Source organism: Rattus norvegicus, chromosome 1, assembly GCF_036323735.1.
Source record: "Rattus norvegicus strain BN/NHsdMcwi chromosome 1, GRCr8, whole genome shotgun sequence".
Taxonomy (NCBI): Eukaryota; Metazoa; Chordata; class Mammalia; order Rodentia; family Muridae; genus Rattus; species Rattus norvegicus.
The window spans coordinates 164,461,908-164,487,717 of record NC_086019.1 but is presented as its reverse complement, the minus strand read 5'-3'; the positions used below and the strand labels follow the sequence as shown (position 1 = coordinate 164,487,717).

Genomic DNA, 25,810 nt, shown 5'->3' with positions numbered 1-25,810 from the left:
AATTCTTTAGGGGTTGGGGATTTAGCTCAGTGGTAGAGCGCTTGCCTAGCAAGTGCAAGGCCCTGGGTTCGGTCCCCAGATCCGAAAAAAAAAGAAAAGAAAAGAAAAGAAAAAAAGAATTCTTTAACAGCATTCCTACAAGCTGTGGTTCTGTGGGTAACAGTGCTTACTATATAGACATGACCTGTATTCAGATCCCAGTGCCCGTGTAAAACCAGCATCCAATACCCATGTTAACTGAAGATGGCAGGGTACAAAGAAAGGTAGATCCTGGGGTGGTCACAAGACAACCAGCCTTGCTAGAACAAAGAGCTCCAGATTCAGCGAAAAGCCCTGTCTCAAAAGTCTATTAGAAACTTGAATATGGGGGCTAGAGAGAAGGCTCAGAGGATAAGAGCGCTGACTGCTCTTCCAGAGGTCCTGAGTTCAATTCCCAGCAACCACATGGTGGCTCACAACCACCTGTAATGGGATCTGATGCCCTCTTCTGGTGTGTCTGAAGACAGCTACAGTGTACTCACATACATAAAATAAATAAATAAATAAATTTTTAAAAAAAAAGAAACTTGAATATATCTTCAGGTGTGTCATACTATAACTGAAAATCTAGCATGAATGTTGAATTTGGTAAAAAGGCTGTCACCACTTGCCTGGGATACCTTAATTTAGTTACTTCTCTGACTAAGTTTTCTCTTTTCTTCCTTAAGGTTTTCGTATAGGTAAGTGGGAACAATGCCTACAACCTCTCAGGATTCTCTTTAAGATTTAGAGATAATATATATGAACCACCCAGGGCAACATCTAGCACATGGTAGCTAGAATCCTCTCTTGCCCTCTGTGAATTTTCCCAGCCAAAATACACAGCTGAAAAAAATTTTTTTTCACAGCTGAAAATTTAAAGCACAAACACAATATTCTAAATACAAAATAGATTGCTTGGTATTATGGAAAATAAATATTTAGGTGATTTAAACTTTTAATTTCCGTCCGATATTCTGGCTTGGTGGAGCGGATGCTTAATGATCAAAATCAACCTGCCGTGAATCACTAACCCACACCTCTTCCCTCTTCAGAAGATCCTCTAGGTACCTAGTAGCCACCTGCCAGCCCCAAACTAAAGAAAATTGGCTCTGCTTTGGGCTAATTACCCAACCCGCCTGAACAATGTGGAATAAAGGGGATTGTCAGCCTGAATGTTAGTGACATTACCCACAACAGGAGACCAGAAAATCCAAATACCACCAGGCAGTTATTTCCATGAGAATGAAATCACAATTTATGAGCCCTGCTAATTATACCATTATTAAAACAAACATCCCATTGAGGCCACAGCTATCAGATAAATGGCTTTATTGTCCCCATTGTTTCATCCACTGCCACAAAGAGGTGCAAACTGAATTGAGCAGTTACCAGAAGCAGTAATTTCTAGGAAATTACAATGCAGACCTCCATCTTAAGGCTCCTTTGTGCGCAAGTGTACATGCTCCAGGGGGAAAGGTGAAATGAAGAAGCAACTGCTCTTCATCTGCCACCAAACTCAAAAATGCTACAGCCCGACAGGAGAATTCACCAGCCAGCTTTCCCCTGCTTTGTTTTTCCTCTCAGCAGGTCATTCACGGGAGCCCAGAGGAAGAATCTTAACTGAGCAAATCACCCTATTCACTAGGAAACCTTTACAATCCTCCAACCCAAATAAACACAGAAGAGACGAGAAATCAGCCCCTGGTTTCCTTGGCTCACAACAACACAAAGTACCTCAAGCTAGAGCACTAAGTACAGAAGTATAGCAGAGGCCCTCCCTATTATTAATAAGGAAAGACAAAATCCCTTTACACTGTCAGCATCACACACATGAAGCTGTAACTCCAGACTTCGACGGCCTGAGACACACTACCAATAGCTATTTTGTGCGCATGTGCATCATGGGAGGAACAGGCAAAGGGAAGGACTCGCTGAATGCACAGATACCAGCTTTGGAAATGGAAGAAATGCAGCTAGCATTTGCTACATGGCAACCACTGCACACAGTAGTCCTGCTCACAACCCTGACGTAGAACGGATACGACCTTACGGAAAGATAAGAATTTAAGATTCAGAAAAACAAAGTCACTTACCCAAAGTCACAGAGATCCTAAAACTAAGATCTGAGTTAAATAAACATTCTCTGGTTTTAAAATTATAAACACTCTTCAAAACAGGGCTTCTCTGTGTATAGATAGCTCTAGCTGTCCTGGAACTCGCTCTGTAGACCAGGCTGGCCTCAAATTCAGAGATCAGCCTGCCTCTGGCTCCCAAGTGCTGGGCCTAAGGTGTGTGTCACCACTGACTGGCCAAGAGCATTCTTCACTTTTGGACTGAACTACTGAATTCATTATAAAGTTCACTTTCTAAAACCAATTTATAAAGTGAAGATGGTCATAACCTCAGGCTCACAGATTTCATTATTACCTCAGGCTCACAGATTTCATTATTTCCTCAGGCAGAATGAAATCTAAACCTTAACTGAACTCTTGCACTACAAGCTCACTGCTTATGCAACGTTATCATAACGCCAGATTCACATCTAGGTACAAAGACTCAAAAGCCTGCTTGAAGTCCTTTGCTTACTAATGAAGAAGACCTGTTCGTAATTAATAGCATGTGGGACATTGGGCATGGAGAGGACACCAGAAAACCTCACAGGGCCTCAAGCTACTTAAATCTAAACGTTCCTGCTTCAAAACACTAAAGCTGGTTCACAAAACAACATGAGCTCTAGATAGCACTGAAACCCTCAGTGTCCTTTGGGCCACCAAATGAAGACATGAAGTGGTAATGCTGGCTCCTGGGGCTTGAGATCTCCTAGACATTGAACACCATGCCACCTCTCAGTGTCCACTCTCCCTAGTACTTCTCAATAGTGTTTGAGCAGGTGGTAGCATCTTCATTTTACAGATAAACTACAACTGAGAGATAAAGTAACAGTATGAGTGCTCACTGGCATAACCTCAAACCACTGTTAAAGCTGCGGCATTAGAAAACACATCAGCAGCTGCTTGAGTTGAGGGCAGAGCAGAGGGGAATGATTTTAAAGAAACACCAGGAAAGTTTTAGAAGAAGGTAAATATGCTCACTGTCACAACTGTAGTGGTGCTTTACCATGAGCATAACCAGATGACATAAATTTATGTCATTTCTTGTATTTCAGCTTTACCTCAGTGAAGCAGTTTAAAGGAAAACATATTCACACGCGTACACCATGTGTAGACACACGACCACACATTTGCTTTTTCACTAACCACTGACCATCACCTTATAGTATCAACCTTTAAATACCACCTGATTACAGATATGCCAAGCCAATGAACTATTTCCTTAACCAATAGCTTCTATTGTATTATTTATATTAATAATATATCATTGGAAGTTTTAAACACTTATGAATAACAAGTATTTTTCTAAACAGTAAGTTTTAGAATACATTTTCATATGAATGTAATGTTAACTATAAAATGTGACTTGGTCAAGGAATAAAAAGTAAAGGCTTTTATATCACACAAACCTGGAAATGAACTCCACACTTGAGTCCTACTGGGAGATTTAGTCAAGTTCCTAAATTTGTGTCCAGTTCACATTTACAAAATCAAAACAAGCAAAACACATGCCTATAATCCCAATACTCAGACAGGGAGAGCAGATTTCTGAGTTTAAGGCCAGTCTGGTCTACAGAGTGAATTCCAGGCCAGTCTTTCTTTTTAAAAAAAAAAAAAAAAAGTGAGAGTGGTAACAAGCAGGCTACTGAAAAAAAAAAAAAAAAAAACAAGCAGGCTACTGGTCTCGCACCGTTCTCGCTGTGTATGCAACCAAAAACAAGGAAATACAGGGTCTGGTGAGGATTTGCTTCCTGTCTTCCAAAAGACTCTTCTCGGCCCCCTCCCACAGGAGAGAACAGAGACAGGGGCATGCTCCTTAGTATGTCTGCTTATGAGGACACGAACACATCATGAGCTTTCTGCAATCAAGATCTAATTACATCCCAAAGGCCTCATTCCGAAACCATCGCATTGGGGATCAGAGCCTCGGCATGAGAACGTGGAGGAAGCACCAACAGTTAATGGAACTATCATTTATAGGCAATCATGCCATGCACCAAGCACTGAAGTAACCACTTCATTTCATTTAATCCTCACAACAGCGCATAATGTAAATACCACTATATCCTCATCTAATAAAGTCATAAAAAGATTAAATCACTTTGAAGGTCACACATCAAGTAAATCCAACAACTGGGATTTAAACTCATTTGCAAAATTATTCTGATGAATAAACTCGAATGATATAAAATACTATCAGTATCAGTATCAAATAAATAATAGAATTTCTACTTTCCCACCCCAGGCTGAGAAGCAAACCCAGACCCTAGTGCTCTATCCCTGAAATACATTATAACCCCCACCTTTTTTTTTTTTTTTTTTGAGATAAGTTTTTCCTTCGTAGCCTAGGCTAGCTTCAAACTCATGGTCCATTCTCTTGCCTCAGCTTCTCAGGTGCTGGAATTGTAGGCATGAACTACCTACCATTCCTAGTAACCTCTTTTATTTAAACCAAGCTTCACTAACGAAATCTAGTGTATGAAAAAGAGAAAGTTGATATTTCATAAATTAAATTTTTAGCTTGTTAAGATTAATCATATGGCAAGGCAGTGGTGGCACATGCCCTCAGGAGGGAGAGACAGGTGAATCTTTCTGAGTTCAAGGCCAGCTTAGTCTACAATTTGAGTTCTAGGACAACCTGGGCTACATGGAAAAAACCCTATCTCAAAAAAATGGGGAGAGAAAAAAAGATTAATGGTAGGTATTTCATCTAACTCATCCCTAGTTCCTAGGACTATGATTTTTCCAGTACAGAAAAAAAAATGGAATTCAGAGATGTTAAACACTCAGTGGTGGTAGAAACAAAAGCAGTATCACCAGACGCAGGTAGGAGTTAGAACCCCACTTCCTCTGACTTCTAGCATGAACTGAAGACTGGGGGCTGTCCAGGGACCCTCCAGACCTCTGCTCTGGATCGGAACCTTCATGGATTGAGCAGCCTCTCCAGTGTGAAGACCACCACTGTTGGACTACCCAGAGAATATCGTGTAAGCCAATCTAAGAAACCCACTTTTAATATATACTCAACTGGTTCTGTTCCTCTAGACAATCCTAATATACCCCAATAAAAAATAAGTCTGGGACCCAGCAGTGGTGGCCTTTAATCCCAGGAGTTGAGAGGCAGAGGCAGGAAGATCTCTGTGAGTTTGAGGCCAGCCTTATCTACAGAAGAGTTATAGTAGCCAGGGTTACACAGAGAAACCCTGTCTCTTAAAGTCAATGAAAAGAAGCAATGGAACCAACTGTGAAAATGCACAAAAATTAAAAAGAGAAAAAAAAAGCCCTATTCACTTTCACTGAAGGAATGCAATGCTTCTGATGAAGGCACAAAGACTATTAATTTAATAATCTCAGATCTCAATCCAGAGCTATACATCTTTTCCACTCTGTGTGAGAAGACAAATGCGAACAGTCTTTGCTATGTAACAGCACAAGGACTGACTCAGAGGCTCTAATGCACCGTGCAACGGAGTTGCAAGCTGAAATAGCTGCTTTTTTTCATAAAACTCCATTTTCACTTGAACAAACAACTGGCAGACAAACCATAATTATTCAGTCTTGGATGTTTGGCAGACACTTTTTCAAAAATGAACAACGTGAGACTGTCACTCAAGGAAAACAACTGTCAGTATCTGTTGCCCATGATAAAATCTGAGCCTTCAAGAGAAAATTAGAAAAGATTTGTCTGAGGGGATCAGTAGCAAGATTAATAAACGTCCCTTTTTTTTATATTATATAGTAGAAAACATCAACCTTTTCAGAAGATCTGAATGACTTGGTGCCACTGGCTGAGTTGTGTAAGCCCCTCTAAAATTCATGTTGAAGCTTTATATCACAATAAAATAGTACCTGAGATAGTCACGTTTAGATTGTTTATAATGGGGTTTAGGTGAGATTGAGGGTACACTAATGAAATTGGTACACTTACTTTTTTTCATTTTTGGTTTGGTTTGGTTTGGTTTGGATTTTTGTTGTTGTTGTCATTGTTTTTCCAGACAGGGTTTCTTTGTGTAGCCTTGGCTATCCTGAAACTCATTCTGTAGACCAGGCTGGCCTCAAACTCTCAGAGATCCACCTGCCTTAGCCTCCCAAGTACTGGAATTAAAGGCCCACACCACTACTGCCAAGCTGAAACTGGCACCCTTTTAAGGAAGAGATACCAGAGAGAGGGCCATGGTGTCACATGCCTATAATCCCAGCACCTGAGAGGCAGAGGCAAAAAGATCAGCAAGTTTGAAGCCAAACTAGGCTACATGAGACCTTGTCTCAAAAAAATAAAAAAGGGGCCTACAAGATGGCTCAGTGGATAAAGATCCTTACCACCAACCCTGACAACCTGAGTTTGACTCTGGGAACATACATAGGAGAAGAAAACCACCTCCTGAAAATTATCCTCTAACCTTCAGATACACAGACATTTAAGACAGGCATGATATAGGCAGATGAACATCTCTGTGAGTTCCAGGCCAGACAGGCTATATACATAATCAAGACCTATCTTTTTAAAAAACAAAACAAAACACACAAACAAAAAACAGACAAAAGAAAGAGATAGACACCAGAAAACTTGACTATGTTCTCAGGAAAGCAAATAAGCACACTCACCATTACCACCCACATGTGTGACTACACAAAAAGAAGTAGCCACTTACAAGAAGATCCTCATCAAAAAACTAACCTAGCTGGCACCTTGAACTAGATTTTTCTATTCTCTAGAACTATGTCTAGACACTTTTCTGCTGTTTAAGCTATCTGGTTCCTGATATGTTGTTATGGATCAATATTTTTTAAATAACCAAAGCATACTAACAAAATCATGACTGGTTTAAAGAACTAGCAGTCAAAGTTCAAAGCAGACAATTAGATTTTAATGTAACAATTAAAATTTTCAAAAAACAGGCCTTAAGAAAATACAGTTGGCAGATGGGCACTGGTGCCACACACCTTTAATCCCAGCACTCAGAAGACAGGTGGATCTCTGAGTTCGAAGCCAACCTGGTCTACAGAGTGAGTTCAAGGACAGCCAGGACTATACAGAGAATTCTGTCTTGAAAAAACAAAAAGGGTAAGAAGAAGCTACAGTTGTCAAACTGTTCTATAGTATCAGGAATATTGACAGCTATCTAAGAAATAGATTAAAAGGAATTCTGGGGCTATTTGCTTACTTGCTTGGCTGTTTTTACATAGGATCTTCTGTGTAGCTCAACTCAACACCTCAAATACTGGCGTTACAGCGTTCTTTTCTTTCCTACACCAAATACCTATCTGGGACTGGATTTTCTTTATATATGCCATACAAAACAGTCAAGGGCAATGGACTAAATTCAGAAGCACATAACAATCCAGACAAAAATTCAAAACATTAGAAAAAACGTTTTTGCTTATTTTTTCTAAACTTGCTATGGAAGGTAGGACAAACTAGAACTCATCTTTCTGCCTCTACTCCCCAAACCCTGAAGTTACAGGTGTGCACATGAGAGCCAGAAGAACTTCTTTTCAATTCATGGTGTCTACATAAATATACAACCCCTGCTATAGACACTCGTGCCCTTCAAAATTCCTGTTGAAACTTAACCCCCATTATAGATGGTGGGGTTAAGAGTTAAGGAGATGATGGAGTCCTGACCACTCCACTCCTGTGGAACAGAATTGAAATCATGATAAAAGAGTCTCTTACACCTAATTCTTTAGACCCTTCAACCCAAAGAGGACACAGCTTTGGTCCCTTCCAAAGGACACAACAACAAAGAATCATCTTGGGAACAAAGAAAGTTTCTTTCCCAAACACCAAATCTGCTGGCATCGGGATTTTAGACTTCCTAGCCACAAGAATTCTGGGATATTTATATTATTTATAAACGATCTTACGGGACTTTTTACAGTAAAAGGCAGACTACAGTGCCAACACCTACCTGTGCATACTGGCTACCTACAGGAAGTCAGTAACACTGGCCCAGAGTGTGCTAGGGCTTACTTATTTTAACACTTTCTTGGGTAATTCTAATTAACAACCAAGACATTCGGGAAGTAGGAACAGTTTAAAGCCAGGATTCTTTACATACGGTAACCTTAAAAGAACAAGGAATTATTTATTAGGGTTGTTTTGTTTCCCAGGAGCGCTGGAAATCAAACACAAGGCTTTACACACACTAGGCAAAGACTCTGCCACTGGATGTCCTCAGATGCAGACCAGAAGCTTTGGAACCGCAGACCTAGTTTTGTTTTGTTTCTTTGCAACAGGGTTTCACTCTGTAGCTCTCAGTGGCCTGGAACTCACAGAGATCTGCCTGCCTCTGCCTCCTGAATGCTGGTTTAAAGGCATGCACTACCCTTGCTGACTGTTTCCAGTACTAGCTTTTCTCTTACTAGCTATGAAACCAAATGTAAACTACCTAATCCCTATGGGTCAAAAGTGGGCACAATTCTCTATCCAGTAGTAATGTAAAGATTAAGCTATACATGAAAGACAAAAACATCTAACGTATTGCCTACAACTGATACTCAACTATCAAGTTGTTTTGGCTACCTTTAGCTCCTACTTATCTTAAAGTGAAAACAGTGCCACATAAACAATGTATGTACTATAAGTTGAGGGATAATTTAATCGTGTCTGCAGCAGTATAAATAGCACATTTACATATTTTATTTGCAAATATAAACTATATTCCAAGGTCATCACCTTCACCTTCACAAAAGTCACAACTGAGTAAAGGTAAAGACAAGAAGAACTAAACTGGGGGCGAGAAAGATGGCTCAGTGGTTAAGAGTACTTGTTGCTCTTGCAGAAGACTCTGGCTCACCCAACGGTGGTTCACAGCCATCTATAACACTAGTCCAAGGGGATCCAACACCTTCTTCTGACCTCTGCAGGCAAACACTCATTATGTATAAAATATTTTTAACTAAAAAAATAAATAAAAAGTCCAGACACAATGAGGCATGCCTCTAATCCCAACACTTGAGAAGCAGAGGCAAGTGGATCTCTGAGTTATAGGTCAGCTTGTTCTACATAGTGAGTTCCAGGACAGTCAGATAGAGAGAAACCCTATCTCAAAAATAAACCAGCAAATAAATAAATAAATATTAAATAATTAAATTTTCCTAAAGTCAGGCAATCACTGTAACAGACATGCACTAGATGTTCTCTGGAAACAGAATAGGGGCACTTTGTTGTTATGACAACCTTAACTGTTCTCAAAGATTTATTTTGCTTTATTTTATTTTTTTTATGAGTACACTGTCACTGTCCTCAGACACACCAGAAAAAGGCATTGGATCCCATTACAGATGGTTGTGAGCCACCATGTGGTTGCTGGGAATTGAACTCAGGACCTCTAGAAGAGAAGTCAGTGCTCTTAACCACTGAGCCATCTCTGAAGCTCCTCAAAGATTTCTTTTTTTTTTTTTTTCAGAGCTGAGGACTGAACCCAGGGCCTTGCGCTTGCTAGGCAAGCGCTCTACCACTGAGCTAAATCCCCAACCCCTCCTCAAAGATTTCTTAAGGAATATCATGTAATGCAAAAGAATGAGCAAAATATGACACATCAACATAGCTTAGCAACTACAAGGCACTTGGTAACCAGTGCTATGAGTGAGGAGAGATAAACCAGGAACATACACTATACTGCTGGATAGGCATAGATCATAGACACCCATGTTGTATGAAGGAGCCAAGGGAGAGACATAAATGGGAAAGTGACAAGAATATAGCCCATTGATCTGTGTCTTGAGTAACCCTATGGATAGGTGGTAATTCCTTTAAGTTAGGACAAAAACAAAGAATCAAGCATTTTTAACTGTTTGGGGTAGTAAGTATAAGAGCCAGAGGTCAGAAGTAGACAGCAACATGAGTTGTTTTGGAGACACCGAACTGAGGATGCTGGATGGCTATAATGGAGGTGGAAGAGAGAGAGTCAGAGATATGTTTGAAGCTCAGGAAAGGGCTCTGAGCTGGAGAAAGAAATTTGGCAGCCATTAACATATAGACAAGACTACTCACAGAATCAAAGAAGTCAGTCCAGTGAGCCAGGAAGCCAACCCTAAAAGAAATCAATGCTCATACACAAAAGACAAAAAGATAACTAAAAAGAAAAATATCAACACTTACTAAAAGGCAGAAATAACAAAGATTTCTGTCGTCTATGTCAGCTATTTTCACAAGCCCTGAGAGGCACAGTGGCACATACCAGAACTTTGGAGGCTAAAGCAGAAGAAACAGTGCAAACCCCAGCTAGCTCCATCAGCCTGATAACCTGAGTTCCATGCCTGACACCCAAAAAATGGAAAAAGGAAAGATTCCTTCAAGCTATATTCTGACTACCACCGTGCACCATGACACAAAGACACTCAACATCCATACATGCAAACACATTAACTAAATAAACTTAATTTTAAAAAAAAATCCTGTTGGGTATGGCAACCAGTAACTTTAATCCAGCACTTCAGGAAGCAAAGGCAGACAGATCTCTGTGAGTTCAAGGCAAGTCTAGTCTACACAGAGTTCCAGGACAGCCAGGGCTACATACAGGGTGGAGGGCACTGCCTCAAAATACAAACAAGTAACAAAAAATGCTGCCCCTGCTAAACAGCAAACCAAGAAGAGCAAAAAAAAAAAAAAAGTATAAATAAAAATTAAGGGGGGTTGGGGATTTAGCTCAGTGGTAGAGCGCTTGCCTAGCAAGCGCAAGGACCTGGGTTCGGTCCTCAGCTCCAGAAAAAAAAAAAAAAGGAAAAAAAATTAAAAGACATGAACAGTAGAAGCTCAGGCTGGATAAAAAGGTCAACAGAGTGCTTGCCTCGTCTGTGTGAGACACCCTGTCCAATTATCCACATCAACAATAAATTAGTAGTTTTGAGCTGGATGTTGTGGCACAAGTCTACAACCCCAACAGTTAAAAGGTGGGAAATACTGAGTAATAAAAAGTCTCGGGCTGGAGAGATGGCTCAGGGGTTAAGAGCACTGACTGCTGGGCTGGAGAGATGGCTCAGAGGTTAAGAGCACTGACTGCTCTTCCACAGATCCTGAGTTCAAATCCCAGCAACCACATGGTGGCTCACAACCATCTGTGATGGAATCTGAGGCCCTCTTCTGGTGTGTCTGAGGACAGCGACGTGTACTCATATAATAAATAAATCTTAAAAGAAGAAAATAAAGTTATTTCTAATCAAGAAAAAAAAAAAAAAAAAGAGTACTGACTGCTCTTCCAGAGGTCCTGAGTTCAATTCCCAGCAACCACATGGTGGCTCACGACTATCTGTAATGGGATCTGATGCCCTCTTCTGGTGTCTGAAGACAGCTACAGTGTACTCATATAAATAAAATAAATCTTAAAAAAAAAAAAAAAAAAAAAAAAGTCTTGAGAAGCAGCTCACAAATAAAATCAAAATATCAGTAACAATAATAGCTACTATAGTAAATATCTATTGTGTGTGTCCATGTTCCAGGTACTTCGTCCTTATTTAATTCATGTATCAACCCAACAATGAGTATTAATTCCCTCCCTCTTCAATAAGTACAAACAGTCCTTCTCACTCTATTACTCTGTAATTATTACAGAAGCCAAAAAGGGAAGTAGCTATATTTGTCAGAATGATGGCAAACAAACAACATATATTTCCCACTTCAATAAATCCTTAATTTTTTTCATTTTTAACTATCAAGTACATTTAATGTAACATCAGATCCCATAAGTTCACTAGGCAGGGATCCTGTAGCCCTTTCTCCATCCCACTATAGCTAACAATCCTTAAATTTCAAGGGAAAAACCAGGGAATAGCTTTCATGTTTGCCCCCATTCTACTGGAAGAATCTTTAAGATAGACAATAAACCAAGTCTAACAAGCTTTTAATGATGTATAAGTACCTTGCTTCCAGTTTGCTAGATAACATTTTTTTTTTTCGGAGCTGGGGACCGAACCCAGGGCCTTGCGCTTCCTAGGCAAGCGCTCTACCACTGAGCTAAATCCCCAACCCCGCTAGATAACATTTATATAATCCTTTACAACTTAAAAATTTTTCCAGGGTTGGGGATTTAGCTCAGTGGTAGAGCACTTGCCTAGCAAGGGCAAGGCCCTGGGTTCGGTCCCCAGCTCCGAAAAAAAGAAAAGGAAAAAAAAAAAAAATTTCCAGCCAGGTGGTGGTGATACATGCCTTTAGTCCCAGCTCTTGGGAGGCAGAGGCAGATGAATCTGAGTTCAAAGTCAGCCTAGTCTATGTAGCTGTTTCACAACAACTTAGGGCTACACAGAGAAACCTGTCTCAGAAAAACAGATAGACAGATATATGATAGATAGTAGATAGATAGATAGATAGATAGATAGATAGATAGATAGATAGATAGATAGATAGAATATTTTCCATTATTTTATCACTTGAGCCTAAATTGATGAGTAAATTAAGTGAAGCTTTAATAGATCATTAATGAATATAGATTACAAATTTCTTGAACAAACATATCTTCGCATTCAAGCTACTAAGTTTCTATTATGTGCAGCTAAGAATTTCCTATTTGTGGTATTCTATCTCTGTATTCAGATGAAAGATAGTCCCACACAGAGATAAAGGCCAAAGTAGCAGGCAGGTTGTCTATGTGCAAAAGGGAAGATGTATAAAAACATAACTAGAAAGGTAGAGTGAGGGCTGAAGTCCTGAGTTCAATTCCCAGCAACCACATGGTAGCTTACAACCATCTGTAATGGGATCCGACGCCCTCTTCTGGTGTGTCTGAAGAAAGCGACAGTGTTCTTACATACATAAAATAAATCTTTTTTTAAAAAAAAGAAAGGAAGGAAGGAAGAAAAGTAGAGTGAGCCAAGAGTGTGGTGCATGCCTATGATCAACTGAGGCAAAAGAGGATTTCATGTTTGAGATCAGTCAGAACTAGCAAGTTCATGTCAGTCTAAAACACAGAGAGATGTTTTCTCAAAAAAATAATAATAACCGTTTGCCAAAACATGACAAGAAGCTTCAAGCTAATGTAGCAAAGAATTAGAATCTAGGGCACCTACAATTCCTGCCCATGACTCCTAAAGAGAGCTCACAAACACTACTTCCACAACCACCACTCGTCATTTTATGGAAATAAACTGTGACTGACTTACATTTGAGTAACTTGATCATCCATAAAGATAAATTTGCTTCCTTTCTATCTAGACTACCCAGATTCTTTAGTATCTGCATACATGCACAATAGAATATTTTATGAGCCCTGGGTTCAGTGTTTGAATAGATACCTAACCTGAGGGAAACTCTGATCTGAAGGGAGGAAGTACAGGTAAGGTGATAATACACCTTTTCCCTTTTTACTTTTTGTTATTTCCTATTTATATCAAGTATGCTTATTATTATAACAATAAAACACATAAAGCTTTCTATAATTAAAAAATAAAAATAAGGCAGAAAAGAAAATATAGGAAAGGAAAGATTGTTTCACATAAAATTCAGGAAAATTATTACTTCTAATGGAGAAGAAAGATTTAATCAGGCAGGAGATAGGGCCACCCAAGAGGCTTTAAAACACTAACCCCTGGCAGGGGTGATCTTTTGTGGCACAGGGTTTTGCCTGGCATGCTCAAGGTCCTAGATTTAATCTGGATGGAGATAGGAAACAATCGTGACAAAGACAAAGACCTCTGATCCTATAACTTGAATTCAGCAGGCTAAGGCAGGAGGATCACTATTGGGCTACAAAACAGGACACCATCTTTAAGTAACAAAAGTTGTAGGAATCTCCTTTTCATCAAGTGAGGTAGTGAGTACACAAGCCTGAGGGCTTGTAATCCTTTAAATTGTGGATCTATGCTAAACATACCTTTATACATATGAACCATTTCATAATTTAAAAAGAAGATATGGTCAGGGTTTGGGAACCAGAATTCTAGGAAATAATGCAGACTCTGCCATTGATCTTTTTTTTTTTTTTAAAGATTTATTTATTCATTTATTATATATAAGTACACTGTAGCTGTCTTCAGATACACCAGAAGAGGGCATCGGATCTCTTTACAGATGGTTGTGAGCCACCATGTGGTTGCTGGGAATTGAACTCATGACCTCTGGAAGAGCAGTCGGGTGCTCTTAACTACTGAGCCATCTCTCCAGCCCTCTGCCATTGATCTTTAACATTATATTTAAGGCTGTATCCCTTAAACAGTTTATTCCTCACAACAGTATTGTTTTTATTTGCTCAATCATGAAGCTAGCGGCTAACTTCTTTTTGACATTTAATGAACTGTTTAAAGTTCCCAAACTATAAACATACAAACTGTAGATTAACTGTGGTTTCATAATAATGTAACGTAATAACTTCTTTATAAACAAAAGAATGCCATAATACGAAGAACACAGTGGCAGGGTAGCACAGCTCTTCAACATGCTAGCCTCTGCCTATCTCTCTATGATAATAAAAACTAATATTATTTTAATGTACACTATACAACACATTGTGCTAAGTGCTTTCCTAAATCATTCTCCTTAATCCACAAGACAACCTTAACGAGGTTGATTTTATTATCCTCACTTTATAGATAAGTTCATTGCGCCCAAGGTCACACATTTTAGTAATGGGAGTAAGCTTCAGACCCACACTTTACCCACCACACTCATTTTGTCTCGCTTCTAGACTTAAAACAGCCTGTCCTTCTCATGACACCGAAAGCTCCCTGGCAACTGCCTGTTCATCTCCATCTCCCCTAGCACTGAGCAGACATTAAAAAACGATGAACATACGTTTCACATATACACACAATGTATTTAAAACACGAACTCATCAGTCTCCTTTGATGGCCTTTGCAAAGTATGAATGCTTTGTTTTGTTTTGGCATTTTAACCACAATTAAACACACAAGTCTAGACTGTCAATGTACTCACAATGTTATGCAATCATCACCACTAAGTATAAAAAGGGTTTTATGAGGTTGGGGATTTAGCTCAGTGGTAGAGCGCTTGCCTAGTAAGCACAAGGCCCTGGGTTCGGTACTCAGCCCCGAAAAAAAGAAAAAAAAAAAAAGGGTTTTATGACTTTACTGAAATCACTCCACTTTCAAATGTTGGAATCAGGATTTGAAGTCAAAACCCTCGACTCCTCAATTCCTGGGCTCTTCATTTTACCCAGGCTACCAATCCCTCTACCCGTTCTCTACTTTTTACCAGTGTCTGCTTCACAACTGCCCAGGTAAACCATGACTATTGGAAAAATAAATCCACCCAAACAGCTCTCCCACCTGATTTCTTATTTTGAGATTTCAAAATCCAGGACTTTACCATGACCAGCCCATGTCCAGAGCATGCCTGCAAATTCACAAAAGCAAGGTCTGGACCCCAGAGTAAAGTTATGAGGAGAAAGGCCCTCATTGGCTAGATTACACTCTCAATGAATTACAGGTAACTGCTCAAGCTTGAATTTATTTGGTTTTTCTTGTTGTTGTTGTTGTTTGTTTTCAGTTTACATTTGGTTTGGTTTGATTAGAATATAGAAAGCGTCCTTTAAAAAAAAGGGACATTTCCAATTCCAAGGATAAGTCCACCCTCTAAATGGGTATTTTTATGTGTTAAGCTATGAAAACCAAGGAAAATGCTTTGTTTTCTAGCTGAACACTAGAACTTTAACAGAAAAAAAAATTTTTTTTAATTCCCATTGATATCAATTTTATCTTCTTTCCATTTCTCCTCACTTTTTCCCTAGACTATGCTCTAATCAACAGCCACTTCAAGTTTAGCATATCACAGTTAATGCAATTAAATCCGAAAGCTGTTTCCCTAAAGATGTTCCCTCTCTTCACATTCCTCTGGGCCTTCCAACCACAAGCATAAACTCGTCTCTAAGCTTCAAATCAAATTTCTGATGAATAGATGGGAGTTATTCTCTTGTAGTGAATGCAATGTGTCTACATCAACAGCATCCCCTTAACAATAAAATATGGCTGTGTATTAGACTTCATTTATTCACACCTGACAGAATTCTGATCACTTGAATTTCTTTAGAAGAAAATTCAATCTATAGAAACAGCCCAATTATTTTAAATCCTATCATGTAATGTCAAGAGAATCAAATGAAAAATTCCATCAGTACCAAACCATCTCACCAAAGAATGAATATTTATTACATTTCCATAGTTCCTGTCTTCTCTCTGTTTACATAAAGCGGCAGTGCCAAGACTCATCTCAGGATTATTAGCCAGCAATACAATGATGGGCCCAAATGCCTTGCAAACCAGGACACCAATAAATGGAGTCTTCAAGCAATCAATTTTATTGGGGGGAGGTGGGGCTTGCTAACCTCTTTCTGCACACACATACCTTGCCTGCCTAGAAAATAAATTCAGTCTTCCTATTCGTTAATCACTTCTCAAGCAAGAAGGCACCCTTAACAACCTCAAGTTCATCAGAGTCCTTTTAAATTCCGAATTCTAGGACTAGTTTCAGTGTACCAAGGGGGGGGGGGGGAGGAGAAAGCAGAGACAGTTTCACCTTCTCCCACCTTTCCTTTAAGAGTGGATCTCCCCTCTAACCCCCAACTTTCCCTTTTAGACATAGGAACTGCAAGACTCCCCACTCTCCTTTAATTCTACCTTAAATGGTTCTCTCAAAACTTTACCCTGGGGGCTGCTATTTCCAGACAATTCCAACATAAAACAAAAAGGTCAAACTGACAGCATAAGATATCCTCTAGGAGAATCTTTAATGTTCCTTCTCTGTCCCCGGTGAAGACCCTTCTAATGGCCTTGTTATTGTCTCTCACCACAGCAGCCCGATGTAAATGTTCTAACCCCTAAACCTCTGGTGTGTCGAAGGACATCTTAGTCCTTCCTTTCCTAAATAAACCAACCCACTCCATGGGAGACATTAGGTCTCCCAGGCCTTAAATTTACCCTCTGCCACCTCACCGCAGGTAACCAGCTCATCACAGACATGACTTCTGCGAGACTGGTAGCGAGATACTATCCCTAACCCTGCTCCACACCTGCCACAGTTCTTCTAGTTGAGTCCAGCTGAGTAGTTTCACATACCCCCTACCTCCAACTTATGCTCAGGGGAGCCACCTTGCTCCCTCCAGAGACTCTAAACTCATCCTAAATCCTTCCCCACTGAGCCCTCATCCCCAATTTCAATCCCTGTCTTCCTGTTTGGGGCCCAACTTGCAATTCCCTCCCTCCTGTCAGCTTACCTCACCCATCTCCAGTAATTGGAAATCTCATCACTCCCAGCCCAAATTCAAACCTCCAGCAGCCTACCTCAAGAAAACCCCAAACAAATTCTACCTCTTCTGTTCTCTCCAAGCCCAAGCTATTTCTGTAAGTAGTCATAAATTCCACCATCCCCAGAAGACAACAGCCCACTTCAAGCTCGGGTCTCAACCCATGCCAAACCCCTCACCCCCAGCTCCTACCATCTCCATCTTCCTTCCCCAAGTCCCACCTTCCAAAATTAGCACTCCCCAGAGTCCCATCCAATGTTTATATCTCACTGGCATTGAAATCATCTCCTTAGCCCCCACCCCGTTCTGATCCCAAGCTGTCAACTGCTTCAGGCCAACCCCAAATCATCACCTTCATTCAGTCCCCTCCCCCATTAAAACACATCCCACTCCAATCTCACCTTCCACCTCGCCCCAAGACAATCCCAAATTCCACCTCGGTACCCCACACACCCATGCTCCTATCCCAGGTCTGGTTATCCCTCCATGTAAAGTCGTCCCCCCTCACCCATCCACCCCCCGCTACCCTCCCCTGACCTGCTGGTGTCCCACCCTCACCCCACCCCCAGCCCGCGTACGGACAAGTCTCCCCCACCAGCCCGCCGTTCCATCGCCACCTCGGTCCCCTCCCCCCAGCCGGCGCGGGGGCCCTACGGCCCCCACCCTCGTTCTCCCCGGCGCCACCAGCCCAGGCTCCACGGGAGCGGGCCGGGGGCCAAGGGGGTCTCCTCACCGGCGAGCTGCTGCAGACGAAAACCGCGGCGGCGGCAGCAGAAGCGGCGATGCCCTTGTCTTCTCTGAAGGCTACAGCGGCGACGCTCTCGTTCCCTCGTCCGTGTCCAGTAGGGTGGTGGATGGCGCGCAGGGACCGGAGCCTCCTCCTCCTTCTCTTCAGCTACTCGGATCTGAATCCTCTGCAGTAGCCGCGGAGAAACCCGACAGTGGGGGAAGGGGACGCTCGGTTGCAGGCAAGAGAGGAGGAGGCGGAGGGAGGGGGCGGGGGACCGCTGAGAAGGGCGGGGGAGGAGGAGTCGGCGCGCTGTCCCGACACGTCCCACAGCCTCAGAGCTCTTGGACTACAACTCCCGGTGTGCTCTGCTGCGGCCCTGCGCGGCCTGGATCTCCCAACCCTGCGCCGGTCCTGGACCGCACCCTCTTGGGTCACAGACAAGGGAATGAAGCCGACTCCCACGGGATTTTGTAAACTCAAAGACCTCTTAAGAGAGAAGTCGGATATTTCTGCAGCCTCATCTCCATGAAGTAAAACTCTCTACGTCTCCAACCTACACTTGCAACCCCTTCCGCCCGAGGGACTACACCTCCCAGCATGCCGCACACAGCTTCCCATTCCCTCCTTCCGGACCCCTCTCAGACACGGTACTACAGTTCCCAGGAGTGTGATCCTTGCGAAATGCTGGGACATGCAGTTCTCAGTCCTTCCTCCATGTTAAGAAAAAAGAAGTGAAAGGGAGAAAAGGGGGAAGGACTATTCCAACCCACTGAGCTTGGGCCTAGATTGGCTACCTCACCTGTAATTCTGTACTCTTCTCGCGATCTCCGTTTGTCACTGTCTCGCTAGAACTAATGCAGCAGCTGCTTCACTGGCATCCCTGAAAATCAGAGGACGATTCTCCAAATTGAATCTTCCTGTAAAAAGGACATTTGTTTACATTTACATTACTTAATAAGTATTTAATTTGCAAAGATGATCGAAATTTTTAGAAAACAATGCCCACGGTTATTATAGGAGGTTGTTGAATATGAGTTGAGGAGAATGTAGACATTCATCGATAGGGGGCTGATTTAATAAATAGTGATGCATACATTCAACGTAATGCTAAGCAGCCATTTAAAATGATGGTAAATATCTTTAGACATGAAAGGTTTTTCACAATTTCTTGTCATCTTGTCAGAGGGGCAAACTGATTGCAAAAACAGCATGATTAGACAGCTTCAATTTATTTGAAGTTCGAGAATATAAAAGCATAAGGATTTCAGGAAAGAGATTCTCCAAAATGTAACCAGCGACTATCTTTGAGAGAGGATAGTTAGGTTTCAAGTTTCCCTTATCTTTATATTGCCTGAATTGTTTAAGGAGCACACACCATTTTTTTAAAACCTGAAGAGCTATTTCATATACATATACATACGTATGTACATACATACATACATTTATTTCAAATACAACAACCTCTTGTTTTCCCACCTAGAAACTTTCCTTGGGTCTTCGTTGCCTGAACGGTGTTTCAGGACTGTGTGTCTACCATCCTGTAAACTAAATCTATCCCACCATTAAAACGATGGTGGTTATATACTGTATTAGTTACTTCTCTGATTACTAAGACAAAATACCTGACAAGAGCAACTTGAAGGAAGGGAGGAAGGAAGGAAGGAAGGAAGGAAGGAAGGAAGGAAGGAAGGAAGGAAGGAAGGAGGGAGGGAGGGAAGGAAGGAGGGAAGGAGGGAGGGAGGGGAAAAAGGGTTTATTGTGATGTACAGTTTCATCTTAGGGAAGATAAGTGTCCAAAAGAAACTGGGGACAAATGATTCTCTGTGGTGCCTGGCTATTAGCATACCAAAGAGCATGCTGGCCTCCATGCTCCCCTTTCCTGATCCCTCAGTATCACAAGAACCTGTTACAGACTCCATGCTGACATCCTGGCTCTTCTCACCCCACCCACTACCCTAAATTTCTTCAGTTCATGGGCTTCCCTCCCCCTCAGCCTCTCATTCTCCTATAACCCTAATATTTCTGATTTCTTGACCCTCCTTAGTAGGCTCTTTCTCTTTCTTTCCCTGCCCCACCTCATGGCCAAGTCCATTCTGCTGGCCATGTTCAGTTTACCTTTCCTTTCTGCTCCGGACTCTTCCAGACGCCTCTAGCTGAACTCTCCTTCATATCTACAATTAAAATCTTCCACTTAACCATACCATAGAGCCATCACGTCATCTGTTTATGCAGTACTGCAGCAGGAGCAGGTCACATGAGAGGGAGATGCTTGTTCTCAGAAAGCACCTTCTCCCTTTTATTCGGTCTAAGAACCCCATCCCATGAACTGCCCATATTCAGTGCGAGTCTTCCCTCAGACACGGGTAGAGATTTGGTTTTCCATAGTAATTCTAAATCCCATCAAATTGACAAGATTAACCATCACAGTTATAATCTGTTAAAAAACATAAAGTTAGCGAGGAACTCTCAATTTCTCTTCTCAAATTATCTCTTTGTGGGGGGCTTTCTCCCTCTGCTCCAGACAAAGTTTCACATAGCCCAAGTTGGACTGGAACTGGCTATATAACCAATGCTGGACTTGGAAGTCTGATCCGCTTTCCTCTCCTCTCCAGTGCTGGAAACACAGGCATGAACCGTGTACCCAGCTTTCTCTTTCTTCCTACTCATTCTCAAAACCAAAGCCAGAGTGATACCTTCCATAGAGCATACTTTAGACAAAATGATTTTCCTTATATCTTAATTCTTATCTTGGTGGTGGTTTCTAATCTGAGAGCCAGAGCATTGTGTTCAGGGTAATTGAAGATAAGGGAACAGAATTAAGATTAAAGGGTCTGTAACATTCTACCTCACAAACCATTGTCTGGGAATGAATAAAACATATTTGCATCTAAAAAAATGTTTTAATACAGGTGGTTGGTGGTGCATGCTTTTAATCCCAGCACTTGGTGGTAGACAAAAGCAGGCAGGTCTCTTGTTCAAGGACCAGCCTGGTCTACAGAGTGAATTCCATGTCTTTTTTTTTTTTTTTCTGGGCAGGGCTGGGGAGATGGCTCAACAGTCAAAGATACTAGCTAGGCATGCCTGACACCCAAGTTTAATTCCCAGAACCTACCACATAAAATGCCTGTGTGGAGGTGAGCATAGCCGTCATGCAACAAGATGGGAGGCAGCGATGGGAAATCACCCAGAAGCTCCTGAGCCCACCTAGAGTACAAAACACCATAGCAGAAACCAGAGAGACCTTGCCTCAGGAGGGTGGAAGGAGAGAATTGACTCTTTAGTCTTTGAAGTGTATATGTGGGGAGCGTGGGGGTGGGGGTGTGGGGGGTGGGGTGGGGGGTGATTTTTTTTTTTTGGTTTTGTTTTGTCACAATGATGGACATCAGACTTAGGGGGCCTCATGTATACTAATTCTACTGAGCTACAACTTCCCTAATTTTTTAAATTGAATTATCTTCAAGATAGACCCTTTTCCATTATTCCAATTGTAAGGAGAGCTTTTCACGTATTTTTGGGCTAGGAGAGATATTCTTTTCTCTAGTGCCAGGTTTTGTGGCACGAACCTGTAACATCGGGACCCAGGAGGCTATGTCAGAAAAGTTGACAGTTCATTGTCAGGCTATACTGTATATAGACATTATTTCAAAGAAGAAAATATAAAAAATAAAATAAAATAAAGTAAAATAAAAGCCAGGAGTAGTGTGGCGCATGTTGATGGTTCCAGCAATCGGAAGGCAGAAACAAATGAGTTCAGAGTTCATCAGCTTTTATTACATAGCAAGTCTAAGGCCAACCTGGGCTACATGGACCCTGTGTCAAAAAAAAAAAAAAAAAAAAACAGAATCAATTTTTCTTTCTGTTTTTAACTTTTTCTTGCTTTTTTGCCTGAGTGTTTTTGCCCGCATATGTATGTGCACCTTGTGTGTGTCAGAAGAGGGTGTTAGATCCCCTGAAACTGGAGTTACAGACATCTGTGAACTACCGGGTATGTTCTGGAGATCAAACCCAGGTCCTCTGGAGAGCAACCAATGTTCTTAACCACTGAGCCATCTCTGCAGCCCCAACACTTTCTTTTCTCTATTTTATACAACAAGCAAGGCTGAACATGGTGGCACCCCCTTTAATCCTGGTGTTCAAGAGGCAGAGGCAAGCAGATACCTGAGTCTGAGGCCAGCCTGGTCTACAGAGGAAGTTCCAAGACAGAGATACACAGAGAAGCCCTGCTTCAAAAAACAAATCAGAGTAGGTGAGCGGATTCCTCAAACAGCTCTTTTCTCTTTATTGATTTTTATTGATTATTGTTTTAGCTATTATAGTTCCTTGTTGGTAATTATTTCCATCAAGGCTGCCTTTTTCTTTGTACAACTTTAGCCACCATTGGGTTTTTATTTTGTGTTGATTATTTCTACTAAAAGGAGTTTCCCCAGGGGCCAGCTTTGCAGTGCTCAGTGTTATTGACAAAGATAGGGTCATTCACTCTGCTACTCCATCCATAGTAGATTGTACCACGTGTAGCTTTAGCTGCTGTCCGTTTTATTTTTATCTTGATTTTTTTTTTTTTACCATATGGAATTCATTCTACAGTCCCATGAAAACAAACTCAGAGTCAGGATGACCCTGTTCAGACACTATCCTTTGCCAGTCACCATCTGATTAACTCCCACTTTGCAATGAGTTTGTCCCACTAATGTTAAGGGGCTTTTGCACTTATCTCTCAGAACATCTTTGGCAGCATTGGTACCAGTGTGGGATTTGCATAGAACACTGCTCTGGGACTGTCCTGGCAGCAACTTGGTTGAAGGGTGCCATCATGCTCAAGGCAGGATCCCCTGCAAAATTAAAATAAATAAATAAATAAATAAATAAATAAATAAAGTCTCTGTCTTAATTAGGGTTTTATTGCTGTGAATAGACACCATGACCAATGCAAGTCTTATAAAGGACACCATTTAATTGGGGCTGGCTTATAGGTTCAGAGGTTCAGACCATCATCATCAAGGTGGGAACAGGGCAACATCTAGGCAGGCATGGTGCAGGCAGAGCTCTACATCTTCATCTGAAGGCTGCTAGTGGAAGACTGAGTTCCAGGCAGCTAGGGTGAGGGTCTTAAGCCCACACCCACAGTGACACACCTACTCCAACAAGGCCACACCTACTAATAGTGCCACTCCCTGAGCCAAGAATATACAAACCATCACAGTCTCCCAGGTCTGGCCTGATGGCATCACTCACTTGGGAGAAGGAATCAAGAAGACTAGGAATCCAAAAGTCAACCTCAGCTACATGGGGAGTTTGAGGCCCACCTGAACTGCATGAGCCCTAAAAATATATTAATAATAGTAATAGTAATTTACTCTGGAAACATAATAAAACGGAAACTAAAGATTACATTAGAGGAACTGAAATGATCTTTATTAGTGAATCAAGGGCTGTATTAGTGTCCAAAACATTTTTTTTTGTTTTGTTTTTCAAGACAGGGTCTATCTGTGTAGCCCTGGTTGTCCTGGAACTCAGTCTGTAGACCAGGCTGGCCTGGAACTCACTGTAGACTAGGCTGGCCTTGTAAATTTATTACTTTATTAAATCCTTCAACCTGTGCTTCCTTGGATATGCCTTATTTTTTTTCCTTTCTTTTTCTTCTTCTTCTTGGTCTTTTGAGGTAGGGTTTCTCTGTGTAGCCTTGGCTATCCTATTACTCATTCTGTAGACCAGCTAGCTTCAAACTCACAGAGATCTGCCTGCCTTTCCCTCCTGAGTGCTGGAATAAAAGGTGTGCACCACCACTGCCCAGCTTCAGATATGTCTTTTAAAAATAAAGTGTGGGGCTAGAGAGATGGCTCTGTGGTTAAGAGCACTGACTGCTCTTCCAGAGGTCCTGAGTTCAAATCTCAGCAACCACATGGTGGCTCACAACCATCTGTAATGGGATCAGATGCCCTCTTCTGGTGTGTCTGAGGGCAGCTACAGTGTATGCATATACATAAAATAAATAAATCTTTAAAAATAAATAAATAAAGTGTGTGTGTGTGAGAGAGAGAGAGAGAGAGAGAGAGAGAGAGAGAGAGAGAGAGTGAATATGTATGTGCACATGGAGGGTGAGTACCCAGAAAGACCAGAAGAAGGGGTGCCGGATTCCCTGGAGCTGGGGTTATAGGTAACTGTGAACTACCTCTCATCAGTACTGAGAACTGAACTCTGGTCCTCTGGCAAAGCAGCAAAAGCTCTTCTTAACCACTGAGCCCTCTCTCCAGTCCCTCACATACCCATTTTATAGTAGAGGAAATTGAGACCCAAAGCAATAAAGGGATTGGCTGAGCTGCAATCGAAACCATACCAGGTTTAATCCTTAGCTAGTGCAATTTGGCTGATTATAACTTTCAAAGTTAACTCATTTCATTTATAAATTTTTGCAATAGTCTCCTTGGAGAGGTAAACATAAATTTTTAGGTTTCTAAGACGCTAACCATGATATTAAAAAAACAAAAACAAAAAACCTCTGAAAGAACTTCTTGTGACCTAGTAGAGACAAAAGCATGAAAATATTTTATGAATGACCCAACACTAGGCAACTGGAAAACTGCCATTTATGTTGGAGGCTGTTACATGAACCTGCTACACCAGCTTGCCAGAGTGTTAGGAAGTAAATAACAGATCACTGACATTCAATACTCGAGTGGCAAAACCCATTCTAATATTTCCTCCCAAGAGTCAATGGTAAAGGAATAAAGTTGCATCCTGTCCGTCCTTCAGGACCTAATTGAGGTATCAGGAAGCCTCTCCTCACCTGCTGGGCTAGGAATCTCTCTGGGCTCCCACAGCTGGCTCCCACTCTTCAGTGTTTATCCTCCTTCCTCAGGGACAAGGCCCAAGGGCATCTAATTCATCTCTGTGACCCAGAGCTAAAGCTAACCCAGGGCTTCTTACAAGTTAGGAGTTCAATAAGTGGTGGATGAATTAATGAATCAGTCAACCAATTAACATGACAAGTACATAGATTATATAGATAATCAACTCAAATGCAAAGGAAAATATGCATTAAATGAAGTGAAAGGCAAAGGCAAAAGACGAATGGAAGTTCAGGAAGTCATCTTAGCAAGTGACACTCCCACACAGTGATGGCAGCATGAGGGAAGAACCTTGACATATTGGGCTGAGTTCTTCCTCCACCCACCATGTTTATGCCTCTGACCACTGTCAAGTTGATTCCCACCTACACCTGTTTTCTCATCCACAAATTCGGTCAACCCAGCAAACTCCCCTCCTCCGAAACAGGGGAAGGTAACCAAGGTAACAGATGCTGTGCTGCATGGAATGGATTGCTGCCAGAGGAGGGTTTGTCACTGACAAGGCCAGACTTAGAGGAAGAGATTGAAGTCTAGCAGACTCTTTCATATAAAGCTGCTCAAATAAACAAACTTTGAAAAAAAATAGAACCTGTGAGGAGAGATGGCTATCTGTTCTTACAGAGGACCTGGGTTCAGTTCCCAGCACTCACATCGCAGCTTACAACTGTCCCTAACTCCAGTTCCAAAGGATTCAGCAGCACCCTCTTCTGGTCTCCCTGAGCAACACACACACACACACACACACACACACACACACACACACACACACACACAGAGTGAACTCAAGTGGACACATACACAAATATTCCAATCGCAACTCTTTGAATTGTGTCCCTTCAAAAAAAATGTCCATGTCCACATCTTAACCCTTATACTTAGGAGTGTAACCTTATTTGGAAGTAGGCTCTA

General features: G+C 41.5%; 1 protein-coding gene across 4 annotated transcripts in view; it reads right to left on the bottom strand.

The window, feature by feature from the left end:
- Fam168a (family with sequence similarity 168, member A) overlaps positions 1-18,271 on the bottom strand; it is a 146,096-nt gene extending 127,825 nt beyond the window's left edge. For 2 of the 4 annotated variants that reach the window (XM_039082504.2, XM_039082510.2), the window contains exon 1: positions 18,060-18,192. The gene's annotated coding sequence lies outside the window, so the exon portion shown is untranslated. Of the gene's footprint in view, positions 1-18,059 lie in introns of all 4 variants that reach the window. The other 2 variants (NM_001108494.1, XM_006229773.5) reach the window with 2 other exon arrangements.
- Positions 18,272-25,810: the final 7,539 nt, after the last annotated feature.